This window comes from Pleurodeles waltl, chromosome 7, assembly GCF_031143425.1.
Source record: "Pleurodeles waltl isolate 20211129_DDA chromosome 7, aPleWal1.hap1.20221129, whole genome shotgun sequence".
Taxonomy (NCBI): Eukaryota; Metazoa; Chordata; class Amphibia; order Caudata; family Salamandridae; genus Pleurodeles; species Pleurodeles waltl.
Window position 1 is genome coordinate 1,156,545,873 of NC_090446.1, and position 18,563 is coordinate 1,156,564,435.

Here is an 18,563-nt window from a genome sequence, read left to right on the forward strand (position 1 = left end):
TGTGAGGTAATGGGACCAGCCACACTGCATGTGGAGCACTCTGGGCACCAAGCCCCCTCCAGAACCAGTGGAGAAAGACATCCACTACCTCAGTCCTTGGCAGGATGAAGCACTCTGGACACCAAGCCCCCTCCAGAACCAGTGGAGATTCACATCCACTACCTCAGTCCTTAGCAGGATGAATCACTCTGGGCACGAAGCCCCCTCCAGAACCAGTGGAGAAAGACATCCACTACCTCAGTCCTTGGCAGGATGAAGCACTCCGGGCACCAAGCCCCCTCCAGAACCAGTGGACATTCACATCCACTACCTCAGTCCTTGGCACGATGAAGCACTCGGGCAACAAGCCCCCTCCAGAATAGGGGAGACTGTTATCCGCTTGAGAGACTGTGGCTTTGTACTCCCCAGGATAGAGCAGTGGGCAAACCACCCACTGGAAAGACTTGAGAGACTGTGGCTTTGAAATTCCCCAGGATACAGCAGTGGGCAAACCACCCACTGGAAAGACTAGAGAGACTGTGGCTTTGCACTCCCCAGGATACAGCAGTGGGCAAACCACCCACTGGAAAGGCTTGAGAGACTGTGACTTTGCACTCCCCAGGATAGAGCAGTGGGCAAACCACCTATTGGAAAGAGTCGAGAGACTGTGGCTTTGCACTCCCCAGGATAGAGCAGTGGGCAAACCACCCACTGGAAAGACTTGAGAGACTGTGGCTTTGCACTCCCTAGGATACTGCAGTGGGCATCGAGCCTCCTCGTGCAGCAGTGGCGTCGTGCGTTCATCCGGCTCCGGTGCCCCCCTCCCCTTCCCCCTGAGGTGCCTGTTTAATTTCGATCTGATGCCCCAGCAGTATTCTCTCCGTTTCGTGTCAGGTATCTTGTGTGGGCTTCGCTAATGCATTTTGGGACCACTGGTCCACAGACAATGATTGGTACACTATCCGGACTTGTGTAGTTGGTGTACATATTTGTATATACTGATGATTTTAATATTGGCCTATCTGATTTTTCGATAATTACACTTGTTACAATCATTTCATTTGGTCCTTGCGTTTTTCCAGGGAGTGACGAGGTATAAATGTAATGTTGATGCATGTATTTGTGTGTATGGTGTTGTGGGTAAGGGTGGGGGTGGGGGTATGGTGTGTTGCGTGTGTGTGTCACTCTCTTTTCCCTCCCCCCCTTCCCTGTGTTGTAGGTGCAGTACTCACCATGGTCGTCGACGGCGTCTGTCCTGCTCCTGATAAAGCAGGAGGAAGACCAGCCTGGGCAGTACGTGTAAATCGGGCTCCATGGCATCCTGGTTCCTCATTGGGTGTCGAGAGGTGAGTGGTTTCCCTTCTGTGTACTGTTTCCGCCGTGCTTTTGATAATGTTGGTTCCGCCCCGGGAAAGGTGGCGGATAGGCGTGTTGGAATACAGTGGGCAGTACTTTGTTCTCCACCTGTCTGTTGGCGGTGACCGCCACGCTATTTGTTTCTACCGCCGTGGCGGTCGGAGTGTTAAAGTGTCTGTCTATGTTGGTGGATTCCGCCATGGTCGTGATTCCATTTTTTTATCCGCCGGCCTGTTGGCGGTATTACCGCCTCTTTAACACCGACCGCCAGGGTTGTAATGAGGGCCTAAGTGCTGTTTCAGCTGGCAAGACACATGCATGGCCTATGCCGGTAGATCGTGATAGGGTGGCTGTGATGTTTCAACAATAATAGTATAGTCCTCATTCTAGGATTATTTCTTAGAATATGTGTCAGAGATGTATCATCTGTCAGCAGGCAAATGTTAGCAAAAAGACAAGAATGACCATCAGTAACGTGGGAAAATCAGAAGGTCCTTTCAGTTATTTGCAAGTAGATTTTTAAGAAATGCTACCTTGTAATGGTTTCCATTATATGTTGGCGGTCATCTCTTTATTTAGCAAATAGATTGAAGCATTCCCAACTAAGGGGGTGTCATTACGAGTTTGGCGTTTTTTGGGAAGACCGCCGCGGTCGCCAAAAGACTGCTGTGTTGGTGGTAATCCAATTGCCATACTGTGATGTCTGACAAAAAACAGCCAAAATTCTGAAACTGCCAGGACACTGCAGGATGGAAAAGAGACGGTTCCAGCACTGCCAGTCTGACAAAATTCCATCCATCAGATTACGATCTACAAATCATGACAGCAATTCTTCTATGGCGGAAAACCATTGGCAGTGCAAACCGTGACAGTCTCAACTCACATCACACTGAACACACCACCACATTGGATAGTTTGAATTTCCCACACCTGACACTCATCCACACACCCGACACACCTATACACTGCACTATATAACACAACCCACAATCCTTTGCAAACAGAACGCCACACACAGCCACAGGCAAGCAAAATCTTTCTCAGAAATAGAAAAACCAACATTAGGCATCCATACACATTTCACCACACATACATCCCACACTTCCACAACAATAGCAACACACATTTTACTGCCATACACAATCCACAACAACTGTCACTCACTCACATCACATCACCTACACCTCACCTTTTACCTTTTTCTGCAGACTTTTTCTTGAAAAACTACCACATTGTCATCACCACCACAACCATATCCCCACAAAAACACCCACGTTTCAAGGCTGATGCGTTGAGGGACATAGTGGACAGAATTTTCAGGGTAGAGCCACACCTGTTCAGAGCAGAGACCCAGCAAACACCAATGGCCACGGAAATGGAGTTGTGGCAAAGAATAGTCGACAGGGTTAATTCTGTAGGCAGCTATCCACACACAAGGGAGGACATCAGGAAGAGGGGGAACGACCTCAGGGGGAAGGTACGGTCCATGGCATCCAGACACTAGATGGCGGTAATGAAGACTGGCGGTGGGCCCCCATCTCCTCCCCTATTTTCACATCTTGGGAGAAGACGGTCTTGGACATACTGCATTCTGAGGGCCTGATAGGAATATCTGGGGGAGAGGAGTCGGGTATGTCCCCACAAAATCCATGTCACCCAATTGTCAAGTCCTGCATGCTCCCTCACCACCTTAACCCACCCCAAATAACATACCACCTACTACACCTTTTTCCAAATGTCATAATATCCCTCTCTGGCATGCCACATGTCCACTAAACTCACTTGGCTACGCAGCCCCTTGGAAATGGCACATGAAGTACTGGCAACTCATAGCACTACAACTCCCAGAATGCAATATCCCACCATTGTGAAAACCTGAACAGCGCACCAAATGTGAGATGTCAGGCATATGAAACTAACTACCAATCTAACCCATCTTGAATCTGAAAGTGTGAAACAGTTAATGCCAATGACAGCAATGTGCAATGGCCCACTCCCCGGATTCCTAAGATTGAAATGTACACACCTGGGGTGGAAATCTAGATGACAAAGTGGATGCACATGCAGTACACCTAGTTACAGGTCAATGTCTATTGCTTACTCCCACACTGTGTCCCTACTCTGACACTATTGTGCATTGTTCAGCTCTTTTTTGTGCCATGTATCATGTCAGACACTTCAATAGGCAATCAAGATAAACACCTGTGTCAATAATCAGACAACATAAGATGGTATCAGCAGTCCAATCACTTCCAACATAGTTTAACAACTTTAAGCATGGTGTATGGAATTGAAATTACAGAGTCTCAGGTTGTACTAAGCAAGATTGTCTTTTCTGGGGATCATGTTAAGGTTCTGCCTGCATCTCTCACAACATCAATAATACCCTAAATGTAACAGCAACTCTGTGTTCCACTTCTCCCACAAGTAACCTTGCCATTGTCACCTTAGACAGTATACCAGAGATTGTCACTACCCCTCTGGATGAAGGCCCCAGTGAGGACAACACCCCTGGATATGTGGACACTGAGGACCAACCTGGCCCATCAGGGACATCTGGTCAGTCAACAATTGTCACCCTCACCCTGCCCACATTGACACCTCCCAACCCTGTTGCATCTACATCACAAGCAACCATTCGCCCCCAAACATGTGTGCCAAGGACTGTCTCGTCCATTTTGTGCCCCACAGTACAGGTCCCTGAGTCTCCTCTTGTCACCCCTGACAATGATGGTCCTGCCACCACTGGGAGTGGGCACACTGTGCCAGGGGCACAGGCATGTGGGGATAGGGTGTGTGGGAGGGATGCTGTGGGCCAGAGGATGGGGGCTCAAAGGGACAGTACTGACTTGGAAACCTTCTCCCAATTCTTGTGAGCCTATCAAAGTTCCCAAGGCATGATGGGCCAGGTAATCACCATGATGGGGGAAATCCAAAAGCCTTAGAGGGACAACAACCAAGACGTCATGCAGCAGTGGTAGGCACAAAATGACATCCTGGTTTTCATTGCTGGGGTGCTGAGTGATATCAACACTACCCTGAGTAGGTCTGCCACACATCAGGCCTCTTCCACTAGTAATGAGTCATCAGGCCCTTCAACATCTATGGCTGATAGTGGAATTGAGTCCCTGCCAGGGGAAGGAAATACCTCAGGCACCCCAACCTTTGTAGCAGAGGAATCCTCCCCCCCCCCACAAACGTGGACATCCACCCAGGCATCCAGGAGGAGCAGATACCAAGACCAAACCCACTGCCAGGAAGTGAACCTTTCCTGAATGGTTCCCCTTGTGTGCCACAGATACACAATGTTGACTGTTCTGAACCCTATCCCCATGTTCCTGTGGTGCAAGGACACTGGACTTGTATTTCCTAATGGTGTAGCAGCTACCTTGATGATTTCAGCCACCATGACTGAACCCTTCACTGTTTACTTTGTGTTGTTTAGTTACTAATCACACATATTTGTTTACTGTTCACAATAAATTACACTTAAACATAGGTCCTGTGTAAGTGTCATTTATCAACCATGTACAACAACTCTATTATCAATATGTCCCTCTGTATTGTATAACCTTCGTTTTGGACATCACACGTGGACTCTATCCGCAGGAGACTCTTTACATTGGGAATGTAACATGGACAGATTCCAAAACTATATCTACACACATTTATCGCTAGATATGCAAACAGCACATAGAGTATAACTTAAAGTAACATCAGGATGTTTGCTAAGGTGTCATATACTACTATACCACAGGATACCGAAGTTAGGGACATGCCAGTCTTCCTACAAGCCATGAAGCGTACAGATTGGTGCTTTGTATCACCTGGTAAAGCCTTATCACATACCAATACCTTAGCTGATGTCCCCAGTCCAGGGATCTTTCACTTATATTGGTCATGTACCTGTAGGCTTGCCACTCACCTATATCAGTCCACAGAGGCATGCACATTGGTCTGCAAAGTAGGAACACACTGACAGCTATGTACAAGGTAGATTACATACAACAGAAACCATTGTGATGGTAGAGGCTATGGTTCTACATTTTAACGTGTCAGACACATACGGACACACAAATGACACCATTTGACCACCTCCAGTACCCTACAGATCATCTTGATGGGAGAACACAATTCCACCCCAGTGTCCTGACAGTCTGGCCATGTTAGTTATACTCCACATACTCATGGCAATTAGTACCTGGTTTTAGCCATGTCCACTTCTCATGTCTGCCTGCAATTCCCATCTGCTTCTGACACTGCCTGTGACTTGCCAAGGATGAAGAACCAGACTCGAATTCAGCAAATCTGTGATTGTCAGAGGGAAGGGATAAGACATAGCAGAAAACATTAATCAATTCAGACAAGTCATGGTCACAAGTGCGACTTTGCATGTGCATTAACAAATCATGACACTGTAGACCACTCGATCCTGTACACAATACCAAATTATAATCTGCATGCACAACTCACTCATTGGCATTGGAGCTACCTAAAGCCTCATAGATGATGGTAAAAGAGGAGGTGACATGCTATACACCAACTCTAGGTTACTAAATGAAATCTCAGCACTATGACGACATGACATACCTTGAGTCAGTGGAAGTACTGATTGATGAGATCTGCCCAGAAGTCTCCAGCTTCATCTTAATCTGGCTCATCATCACTTGGCAAATCTGCATTTCCACCTACAGATTCTGCTGCCTTCCCCTCATCTGGAAGGAATGGTATCTGACATCTCAAGGCAAGGTTGTGGAGCATGCGCCTAGTAACAATTATTTGACATACCTTGTTGGGTGAGTAGAGAAGGGCTCCTTCTGTCCAGGCTCCTTCTGTTCAGGCTCCTTATGTCCAGGCAGCGACTTCTTGCCTTCAGTAGTCCAAATGTCTGCTCCACAACACACCTTGTCCTTCCGTGGGCCTCATTGTAGCAGACTTTCTCTGCTGTGGTTGGGTTCCTCACTAGTGTCAACAACCAAGAAGGTTTGGATAGCCAGAGTCCCCTGTAAGGACATAAGTAGAACAATACAAACATATATCGAGGACATGCACAATTGTGATAGGTGGAGATAAACTTTGCAAACACTCATGTCAAATATGACTTACCAACCAGCCAGGCCCTCTCTGTGTAGAGTCGTGTCATCTGCAGTGGGATATTGCAATTCCGCATGATGAAGGAATCATGGACTGATCCTGGATATCTAGCACTGACTTTTGAAATGTACTGGTCTGCCAAACACCCCACTTAAACTTTGATGAAGTGGTATTGTTTCCTGGCACTGGGGGGAGCTAAGGCTACATGGGTGTTATCGATGTCTCCAACCATGTGCTGAATGTGTCCCATAGAATAAAACGCTGCCTTCACATAGGCCAAATCCGCAAGTTGTAGAAACTTGATGTAGCTGTCCATGTGTTTCAGCAATGTACACAGTACATCCTTCAAAACCAGACTGACCATGGGCTAAGACATCCCTCCAGTTAGGGCCACTGTATTCTGAAGGGGCCCATTGGCCAGGAAGTGTAGCACTGACATGACTTGAACGATGGGAGGTATGCTATAGGTATTGCTAATGGCAGGCATCAGATCTGTCTCCAACTGATCATAAAGATCCATGATTGCAAGCCTATTCAGGTGATATGTCTGTATAGTATGTCTCTCCTACATGGTGTGCAGGTCTACTAGTGGGTGGAACACTGGAGGTTGTCATCCTCTCCTCATACCAGGGTAATTAGGTGGAAACATAAAAATACTGTTTGCGACATGAACATTGCACACATAATGAATATGTCCTTGTAGAAGTTACACCTATCTGCAGTCGAGGTCAGTTACAACATCTGACATCTACAGTACAGCATATAGCTATGCATCCTATGTTACTCCCATTGGTGCATATTCGCTGAATTATCTAATGTGCTATACATGCATATTTCACTGTGACTGTCAGTGTTTGATAGTTCAACCGAGTTCACATGTGAAACACATTTTGTAGCATCTATTCTACATTACCAACACACATAGGATGTTGATAATAGGTGTACATTTCTATCACCACAAATCCCTCTGTTTCACAGCTTTAACTACTCACATGCACAAATAGACTACTAAACCTGAAGGCAGTACTTACTGATATTTAGCACAATATAGGAAATAGTTAATGACGCAGATTCCAAACCTTTTTCATACATGAAATGTGCTCAAAATAGCAGCCGCCTGACCTACAGTACTGGACTTGTGAGCATGACGTAACTCCACCAGCGGATGTGGTCATGGCGATGGGCGGTCACAATCGCAGTGGAAATTGCCATTGGAACACATTGCTGACTTTGGCGGACTTGGACCAATGGCGATGTCCGCCGGTGGTGACAGTCCTGTACGTGGTGGACGAGACTGCCATCATCTACGGTATTGCTCACTTTACTCCTAACACTGCTGCAAGCAAGACCTCCACTACCTGAGCTGCTGTGTACTGCCTTTGGAAGCTATCATGCCACATCCTGCAGGTGATAGGGCCCCAGCCTTGACCCCAGAAAACCTGGACAAGCTTGTGGAGGAAGTCCTGCCTCTGTATGAACAGCTATATGGTGCACCAGAGAAGCAGTTGAGTCCAATGGTATATCAATGTGTGATAGGTGTCAGTGTATGATGGTGTACCTGAAATGTAAAGTAGTGAAGATTTTGCTGCCTGCTGATGCTATATTGTGCATGAGTGTGAAGTGGGAGGATGGAAATGTTTGCCTACTTGCTGTAACTGAAGTGTTCTGTCCACTTGTGTTCGTATGGTGCATGTGGACATACATTTTTCCTTTGGTCTGTGTCATCCATGCAGGTCAACACCCATTAAATAAAGAGAATCTGATGTAACATCACCAAGCAAGTGTGGACCCTGGGAGTCCACAGCCGGCAGAAGGCTCATTGTAGGAAGCCGTGGGAGGACCTGAGACGCGGAGCCCAGAAGACTGTAGAGGCCCAGCTGAGGATTTCCTCCCAACGAGGGAGGAGTGCCCATCATACCTGCACCCCCCTAATGGTCCGAATTTTGGTGGTGGCTTACCCTGAGCTGGATGGGCGTTTGAGGGCAGCACAGCAGCCACAAGGGAGTATGTACTGACTACACACATGTACATGCCTCTGCCAGTTAAGTGTATGATGTCTGAGTAGTTCAGCTGTGACAATGTGGTAAGTGCTACAGGTAAAGGGTCTCCTAGGAAGACCTAGTACAACATTAATACCCAATATGGACATCGTATTCTGTATAGGGACCTATTACTCACCTATGTTAACCAAATTGTATAACAGCATGTGGTGATGCACACGTAATGGTGTCATATGTGTACTTCTACACTGATATGCATACGTGTAATCCTTCCCACCTACTGATCTACAGTCAATATACCCAATTTTTAATTGTCCCACTCTTTGATCTCTGAACATTCTTATTCCACTGGAGCTAGCTATATGTGCAACATAGGGTCTGACAGATGAGTCACAGGGCTAAATATTCCTGTGTTCTGAAATCAATGGAAACTTCATGTGAGGGCATTATCCCAATCAGGAATTTGACATGACATACTTACTACTCTCCCTATGAGGTGCCTTGGGTCCCTATTATTATGTCTAAACTTTACAATGGCAAATGTGATGTATGATCAGGGTGGACATCCTACACGATGGAAAGCATGATGGTAATGATACATTAACAGTACAGGACATATCATTGACATGTGTGTTCAGACAATTTGTACCGTGTACATGTTATTGAGAAGGTAAGTGGCTAGCCTGCTGATCCTTTAGGCCATGTATTTTGTCCTTGCTACACTGGGCAGGATCATGCTTCTATGGGTGCATTATACACTTTTTTTGCCTACATCATGTGCCAATAAGTAAGATAAGTGGGTCTGGAACTCTGTCTAAACCTCAACTAAACATATTTGATAGATGCTTTGCTGACATGGTATGTAATTTTATGAGCCTCACAATTTGGGTATGCCGTATGTAGTGATTTCATCTGAGGTATTTGACATTGTGAATGTTATGGGCAGAGTCACATGTTAGATATATGATTGCAAGGCGACATGCTGTGTTGTAGTTGAAGTGAGATGAGTTTACTTTCATGGAATATAACTACTGGTGATGGACTGGGCAAGCGTGGATTAGGGGTAGGCATGATATTGTGATGTCAGTTAACAGCATTTGCTAAGGAAGATTCGTTGATGCACAGTGGTGATGTGTATAGGGAAAGATTTTTGATGTTGCCAAATCATCTTGTGCATGAATAGTTTGTGTTATAGCTGAATTGATGGGATGGTGATGTAGTGGTCAGAGGGTTGGCTTATGTTGTGGGTGAGACTATTGTCATATAGGATTGTTGGAAGTATTTTGTTGTGACATGATGTAGGCTCTAAATTGTTCCTACATGGGCCTTTCTTAGACAGAGATGTGATGTTACTCTTGTGTATGGTGTAATGTATGTGTATGTTAAGAATGTGGTGACCCTAACTCTTTCTCTGTTTTTTAACATCCGCATTGGCAGGTGAAGGATACGGGGCACAACCAAGTTAGGAAGCTGCTAGCCATAAGACCCAGAGTGCTGATACCACGGACATCGAGGGACCCAGTGGCCCAGAGGGCAAGGGGAGTGCCACGGGGAAGGCAGGATCTACATCTTCATCTTCGGGAATCTTTCACCAGTGGACACTCCCTGGTGGTGGTGGACCCATCTGGGACCACCCCAACCCCATCTCTGTCCACCACCTTTTTATCTCCCCCCCTTCCTGTAGCTTCCCATCCATTTGGCTGTGTCTGCTCACCCAAGAGGATGGGCGTTTCCTTTTCTGCAGGCACCCAGGCCCCTGCCCCTGTCAACGCTGCTGCCCTCAGTGGGGAGGCTATTGACCTCCTAAGGTCGATCTCTGTGGATCAGACGACCATTGGGAATGCCATCCAGGGACTTGCAACTCAATCCAACAGAGTAAAGCGTTCCTGGAGGGCATTCACAGTGCACTGGCTGGACTACAGAGATCCTTTCAGGCTCTGGCCTCCACACTGAATGCAGCCAGTCATCCTTTGTCTCCCGTCACCCCTCCACCTTCCTCTTCCAAATCCCAAACCCCTCTTCCCCGACCCAGCCAAAGCACACAGACAGACAAGCATGCATCCACCTCAACATCCAAGGGTAGCTTAGACAAACACAAGACACACCTGCGGCATGCACACACGCAACATACACCCGTACACACAGCAACAGTCACAACCTGCCCTAACACCACCACCACCCCCAGCATCACTGACATCACACCTGACACACCTGCAGACACCACACCAACATTCACAGACCAGCCACTACACCTATCCTACCCACAGACAGCACCACAGCAGACCCTCAGACATCCACTCCAATCACCACACCCACATCTCCCACAACCACAGACACGCCTACATGCAGCACATCCACCATACCTGCAATCACCATCCCAACAGTCACCCACCCAACATGGCGTCCTCCAGCACCTCCACCCCCTTTCTCCCAAGACACATAAACGCCCTCACTCACCCACCCAACAGACACCCACCACCAACAAACATACCTCGCACAAACATGTACCCAAGACATCCACACCAACACCTGAGACAACCACCACCTCTCCCTCCACACCTAAACCCTTTTGCTATGACCATCGCCACATGTCTAAAAAATCTTTCCTTTCAGAATTTGCCCTTTTTCCTACTCCTCTCCCACCTCTTGATACCACTAAACAGTCTGTGTCCCTACCCAAGTCTGGCCCTTCCACTTTCAAGACCTCCCCTTCCCCCTGCAACTACCCATGCCTCTCCCCCTGCCAAGAAGGCAACTCCCCCACAAAAAGCCAACCCTCCCCTAAATCTAAGACCAAGCCCAAACCTTCCTCCGCAGCCAGATCCCAAAGGCCCCCCTCCAAAACCTAAACCCAAACCCTTCCTCCACCCCCCTACCAGATACCCTCTGAGGTGCCTGCCTGCCCCATAGATGCCCCTACCTGTGGAGGATACATGGCAGTCAGGAGTCAAATTTGGGGCACACATCTGTGCACTGTGTGCATATGGGCTATGAGATACGGACTAGCTTATGGCCTTTGTTGTTGACAATGTTTTTTTTTTAAAATAATAATTTAAACCAATTTGCAGTTGGTTTCCTGGTTACATCTTTGTCATGCATTTCTTTCCCTACTATGGAGTTGTTCCTGGCTGACATTAGTTGAGGTCTGTATGTGCGCGTGTTCTGCTTGTGCTACGTGTGTAGTTTTGGTCGTAGGTGAGGTTGTGTGCAGTGCTTTTGTCTAAAAGTGGTAGGGTGTGTGTTGTGTGATGGACATTTGTGTGTTCAAGAGTTTTGTGTTGATATTGTGTGTTGTTTGTTTTGAGATGTGTTTGTTGGTGTGTTGTTTGGCTTTGTGTGCTTTGACTGTGTGCATGTTATGTGAATGAAATATTAGATACGATGTTCTGTGTAAGTCGATCGGTAAGTAGTATAATTGTGTATTTGTATGTATTTTTAGCCTGTTGGTATTAGGTTGTGTTGTATGTGTGATGTGTCCCTTGGTAGTGTCCCCTGTGGTCCCTGACAAAAGATTGGATATGGTGCAGTTGTATTGTGGTTGAGACATGTTGTTGTGTGGTATTGTGTGTGTGTGGGCCTGCGCAGTGTTTCTGTGTGTACCTGTGTGTGTTTGTGATGTGTGTATGCGTGTGTGTGTGTGTGTGTGGTAGCCGTAGCATGTTTTTTGTTTATCTGCGAGTGTGCGTGGCTGTATGTGAGTGTGTGTTAGTGTGCTATTATGTGTGAGTGTTGCCTTTGCACCCCTTTCCCGAACATATGTTATGTGATTGTACAAAAATTGACTATCTACAATGGTAAAAGGTAAGTGTGTGCACTTATGGTTGCTGTCGTCATCGTCGTCGATTCTGCAGTTGTTGGGCGAGCAGGAGCAGCGGGAAGACTTCTAGTTCAGGTTCCACGGGGGCTTCGGACGAGTATGTCTTCCTGAAGGTGGGTGTCTCCTTTTATGAAGTTGGTTTCCATCTGGGTTTCCGTGATGGTGTGAATGAGGCGGAAGCCTTGGTAGTGTGCAACCTTGTAATCTGTCCAGCAGAAACATGGTCTCTGCCGGCCTGCAGGTGGCTACTGACGTCAGTGGTGGCCAGATGGTAGTGGGGGTGCTGGCGGTGCTTTGGCTGTATTCCATTGGGAATACCGCAATGGTCATAATTTGATGGTCTTCTCTGCCAGCCTGTTGACGGTACTACTGCCACCGCCAACATAGCAGTCCTGAGACCACCAAAGTTGTAATGAGACCCTAAGTGTTGTGATGCACTCACTGAGGCCAAGCTGAGCAAATAATCCCTAGATTTGGCCTGCTAGCTTCTTTAGAAACAGATAGGGCAACACATTTCTAAAATAAGGTGAAGAAGGTCCTATAGATGGCACTAGATATCAAACAAAAATTCCATTGAAGTTGCTATCCTGAAACATCACTGTAGTGGGGAGTGCCAACAGCATGATGAAAGCAAAATTGACAAAGATTTGTGCCTGAACATCACTGAAATGGCCAGATGCCCTTCCTCTAGTTCTAATATGTACACAGAGAACACCATATAAAAGCATAGGACTAACTCCTCATAAAGTATTGATGGGGAGAACCATGAACATATCTGGCATTTGTTCAGCAACTCTTCTGAATGCCAGTGGTGATCTGGTTCTGGATTAGTGCAAAGGTTTGACAGTTTTCCTCTCACCAGAGGGAATTTGCAACACCTTTAACAACTGAAGAGCCCTGTCATGACCTACATCCTAGAGAATGGGCCGTGGTAAAGAAGTACATTTGGAAGACATGTTTGAAATCTCAGTGGAAAGGCCTATACCAAGCGATCTTGGTGATGAGGTTTACCACATTGGATCCACTCATCTCACACAAAGAGAGTGAAGACTGAAGATGACAAAGTGGTGACACAAACCACTAACCACAATGTGGATTGGGGGGACAAAGAGTAGTAGAAGAAGAAAGATAAGTATTACAAGAACAATAAAATGAAAAGCAAGAAAATAAAACCTCAAAACCCCAAACTCTGAAAACCCCTAGAGCAACTCAAGGTGTCTCATCTGCAAGTTGTGCAGATCAAAAAACAGGTGCAGGTGAAAACGAGGCAAGTGGAGAAAATGTGAATGAAGATGAAAGCTTGATACAAGCTGATTGCTCTGAATGCATGAGAGAAAGAAGAAGAGTGCTGAAAAAAACCTGAAAGTCTGAAGAGACTTGCTGCAAAATCAGCTGACACAAGGACAAATCTGAATTACAAAGATTAGAAAGCCCTTAAGTCAGAAGATCAACAAGAGTGCCAAACAAGAAACATGTAGCTCCTAGCATAACTGAGAAAGGCTGAACCAGAAGGAGAGAGATTGACCTCAAAAACTATTCCTTTATGTTTGAAGAAATTCCTTGAAATGGCATGAGCTAAGAGTGAAGGTGAGCAAAATTGAATAATTTCATGATGGAATGATGGAACTGAATTGTTGAGTTGAATTTTTGATTTTTGAATTTTTTATATGTAGCTGCATAACTCTCTTAGATTAGAATTAGTATTTATGTTTTTGACTATGCCTATATAGAAGAATTCTGCTGTAAGTAAATACTTGCATCTGAAGAAGAATGATTTTGTACTTAATTAGGGTTCCAGATAAAGATAGATTTGAGTATGCACAATTTTGTATAAGCTTTTGAATTTAACTTTCTGCTAAATTAAGTAGTATTTTTCTCATGCCTGCTTAATAACTGTCAAAACTAATTTTTCCGGCATTATTTTTTTTGCATGCATTTAATATTTCTAAAGGACTTTTACTAGATACTCAAAATCATTTTAAACTAACATTTTGGAATTTTCTTTAAATTTTGCATCTTGCTTTTGAGATTGAGATTTTATTGAGACAGCTTTTGTAGAAAGGAGATGGCTACATGTAAAGCAAGATTTACTTGGCTTTGAAAATAATGTTTATTATATCATTTTATGAGTATTGAATGGTATTTTAGAGAGTATGTATTATCATGCTGGAGGTGCTTTGGTTCGCCAAAATGTTCCGCAATATAATAATACTAGAGACAGAAGTTTACATCATAGAGATAGTTCGAATAGAAACTTTGAAGAAACTTTTTATGCAAATCTGCTAAATGATTACAAACAAATTATGAAAAGAAACATTCTCCGCTCGCATATGGAATTTCCTGCAGTGTATACATTTCTATTGTGCTAGGACAAGTTCCTCTAAAACTTTGAAGTAGATTACAATCTTACTATTGATATATTGCCTAAAATAAAAAATGTAGATTATGTTGATAAGCTTAATAAACACATTATGCTCTATCAATTTAAAACTAATAGAAGTGATACGAGGAATGTGAATATGCTATCTGAGATAGAGTGTAGCTTTATTATTAGAGAATATATTGAGAAGAGATATTGAATTGGCATGAATGATGCTGAATGAATGAAGTTACAGTTAAAGAAAGGATCTGTGGCCAACTTTAGAAATTCACAAGGCATCCTAAGATTAGGATTTCACAGGAGAAGAAAGGAGTTGTTTGTATGATCATGAGAGAAACATGAAAGAACGGATAGACAGTTATGGTTGCAATGATTGTCTGTAAGTGAACATTTTTATTTGATAGATATTTTGTGTTCAGTAAGGATCCCATATTTAGAGGTATATATCACATCTGTAGTAAGGGATTATTTTAATATTCAAGGTAATTGGGTAGGTTATCTAATGACTTGCAAAGAATCATTTAAGGGATTTTTAAGAGAGTGAAACATAATTTTGGTCAAGAGCTTATAGATGTGTTTGTTGAGTTGATTCCTCCTATTAGTGGACTTTGAATGTTGTGAAGAATATAAAAATGTTTTTGTTGGTAGATTGCTTAGCTACTGAAATCATAGGTGCAAGAACTACAATTAATTAGGAAATGGTTGCAATTTGTGCAATGATAATACAAAATAGATTAGCTTTGGATGTTTTATTGGCAAATGAAGGTGGAGTGTGCCATGTAATTAGGTTCCCACAGTGTTGTATGTTTGTTTGTGTGTCCCTTATAACATAATGGCAATTAATAAATATACTAACAATAAAAATAATATTGCAAGGGAATTGAAATGATTGATGTATAGTTTGCTGCTGTATGTGGTAGCTTACGAAAGAGAATGCCATCACCATTAATAACATTAACATAAAGCATAATCAGCTTGTTCTAATACTGGAATGTGGAGAAGTTACCTGTTTTAATGGAGTGTGAAATGTAATTGTGAAAAGAAGAGGACAATCAGAAAAAAGAGAGGAGATGACAAACTTAATACCCTCAAAGTAGAGTCTATGATGAAATGTCGGTAGTTTGGTGATGATTCAGAAATCATAAGAAGAGAGAAATGTCAGCTGATTTTTAATTATTAGAAAATTATGATTGATTTAAACGTATTTTAGCAAGCATAACCAGGCTTTATTTAACTTGACTAGGTCAGAGTCAGCCTGCATTGACATTCGTTTTGCTTTGACAGAGAAATGTGCTTTTTTTAAAGTACATGAATTAGTTTCCTCAGTGCATGTTTCTCTTCTGCATTTTTCATTTTCAGAAAATAAGCAAAATAGAAATCACTTCATAGTGGTGTTTAGTTTGTTGAGCAGAAATTTATGAATTTGTGTTCCTCAAGAAGGAAGATGATCGGCAGAATTTTCCTGTATTTGCAACATATTCAAGGCCCTTTGCCTGGGTCTGCTCAAAGCTGTTGCACTCTTTATTGTTTTTACTTGTTACATAAATGTCACATTATTTCCTATGTATGAAAGTAGGTGTTTCTAAATGTTTCTTAATTGATGGCTGTTATTTCCTGGTTTTACTTCTAGACTTTCTAAATGAAACTCTATTAGCACAGTCCTATGGTGTAAAAGCTCACCATGTCCTGAAGGTGCCATTCACTGTCTGCCCCCTGTTAAATGTGCCGTTTTTTAGATGTGCGCTAGACCTTTCCTTACTTCAGGAACTCTGCAGATTCCACATTAGTCTGCTTATTTGACTTATATTTAGCTTTTCTTGACTTTTGAATTCAACATATTTATGCTTGCTCTTTGCTTTACTATACTTTGGTCCTGGCTATGTACTTAGTTTGGAAATCATCCTTATGTTGATACTGCTGCATTTTTTGATCCATTATTGATGCTGATTGGAATATGACGAACTAATTTCTCCCTTCTGTAATGACCCTTAAATTTGAATAAACGTATATGGTTTTGACTTTGAATTTTGTCCTGTAAACGTTTCCTTTATTGGCATAAGCCAACCATCTATTGAGATTCACATGGCTCCGAGCCTGCATTTCAATCTTTTTATTACTTTGTTAAAAGTGTTGACACTAGTGACTGGAATGTAGTTTTCCTGACAAGTGAAAGCAATGATCTTCATGGTTGTCGCTCCAGTTGGTAAAGCTGTGACAGGAACATGTTCAGGAATCACTGAAAGTGAATGGGATAAAGCAGAAAAGGAGGGCACACTTTTGGCTAGAGTTATCTCATACAGGGTTGACGTAATACAAAATGTGTATATGCAGTGTTTACAACTTTCTATCAAGTGTTTGATGATTTAGAGGTGTTATTTAAAGTAGTCAGGTTTGTTCTTCAGATAGTATTCCAAAAGAATGTTGGAAATTGCTCTCAAAGCGCATCCTCTATAAAGAGATTGTTAAGTATTTTTTTATTCGGTGTCCAGGACTCAATGCTGTTGCAGATAGATTGGGTTGTGAAAGTTCTCTCAGTTGTGCCATAAATAGGTAAGTACAATAATTGCACCACTTACTCTCATGAAGTCGTCATTCCACCCTGGGCAAAAAATAACATTTGAGATATCAGGACCATTCAGTACTTTGTCATGTAATGCCAGGTCTGCTGGCCAGAGATAAGATTCAGAAGGCAAGCATCTTCTAATGCAGTGTTTGATTGTTTCAAATGGAAGTGTATCCCAAACTTTTAGTTATGGATAAAGGGATACACGTTACCTAGGTAGAGATGCAAGAGTTGTATTTATCGCTTAATCAAGAGCTATCATAAGAACATTGTATGACCCAGAATCAAATGAGCAAGTGAAGTGAGTCATTAAGGAGAATGTCAGGTGAACACTTACCAATGGTCTAGACTGGAACACATTTCTAGGTAAGAAGTTATGGCTCCACAGAATAACACTTCTGTGCACTACAGGCAAATACAACTAGCATCTAGAATGTGTCCATGGTGTGTTAAGAATAGGATGGAGTGCCGTGGAGAGGAGAAAGTCTCCACACAAGTTGTGGCAGAACATGGTGCTTCTAAGCAAGGTAAGTGCATGAAGACATATGGTTGTGTGTCCATCCTTGATTTTGTTTTAGAGGGTTGAGTGAGAACTTGTTAGCCAGGATTTGTTGACAAAGCCTTGTTAAAGTTTAGAAGACATGGTGACGTAGTGAAAGTGAATTATTGCTCATGATGAGTTCAGAAATGAGAATGAGCTGATTCAGAGGCTAAATGAAGAAAGTGTTGCTTCTCGAGTTGAACATATTGTTAGAAAAAGAAAGCCGTCAGTACTTTAGAAGGAGTTAATGTAACTTGTATATTTGACTTAAAGCATTCATTGTTCCTGGAGCATGGTGCTTTCCGTTTATACATTTTTTTCTTAAGAAAAGATATATGTTGAATTGTTCATTGCGCATATATCTTGCACATTATGATCCTCTTTCTCGTCTTTGTTTTATTTCTTTTATCTTATGATCTTTGTCCTTTATCAAAGTTTTGTTATAGAATGTTATTCCTCCTGCCTATTACGTTCATTTTGGATTTTTTATATTACAAGACAAGAAATAAACGCCTTACTTCTTACACTATAAATGCTCGTTTCAGTAATATAATTTGAAGTACCCAAGTATATCATGTCAGTCTTGAGTTTGGCACAATTTAGGGCAGACGACAAAAAAGGAGCGAGGATACGATTAAAAGCTGCAGGCATCAACATATGTTCACTTTCTACATAACACCGGCTTCTGGACTTCTTCTTTGGTCAGGTCTCTGTGTGAGGTCGATGAGGTCATCTTGTTCATGAAGTCGACTAATGGTGCCACTCTTGATTTCAAGGAAGTTTGCGATGTTGCTTGCAGTTCTGTTCACTTGGCAGGATGAGTTCTACCAGTG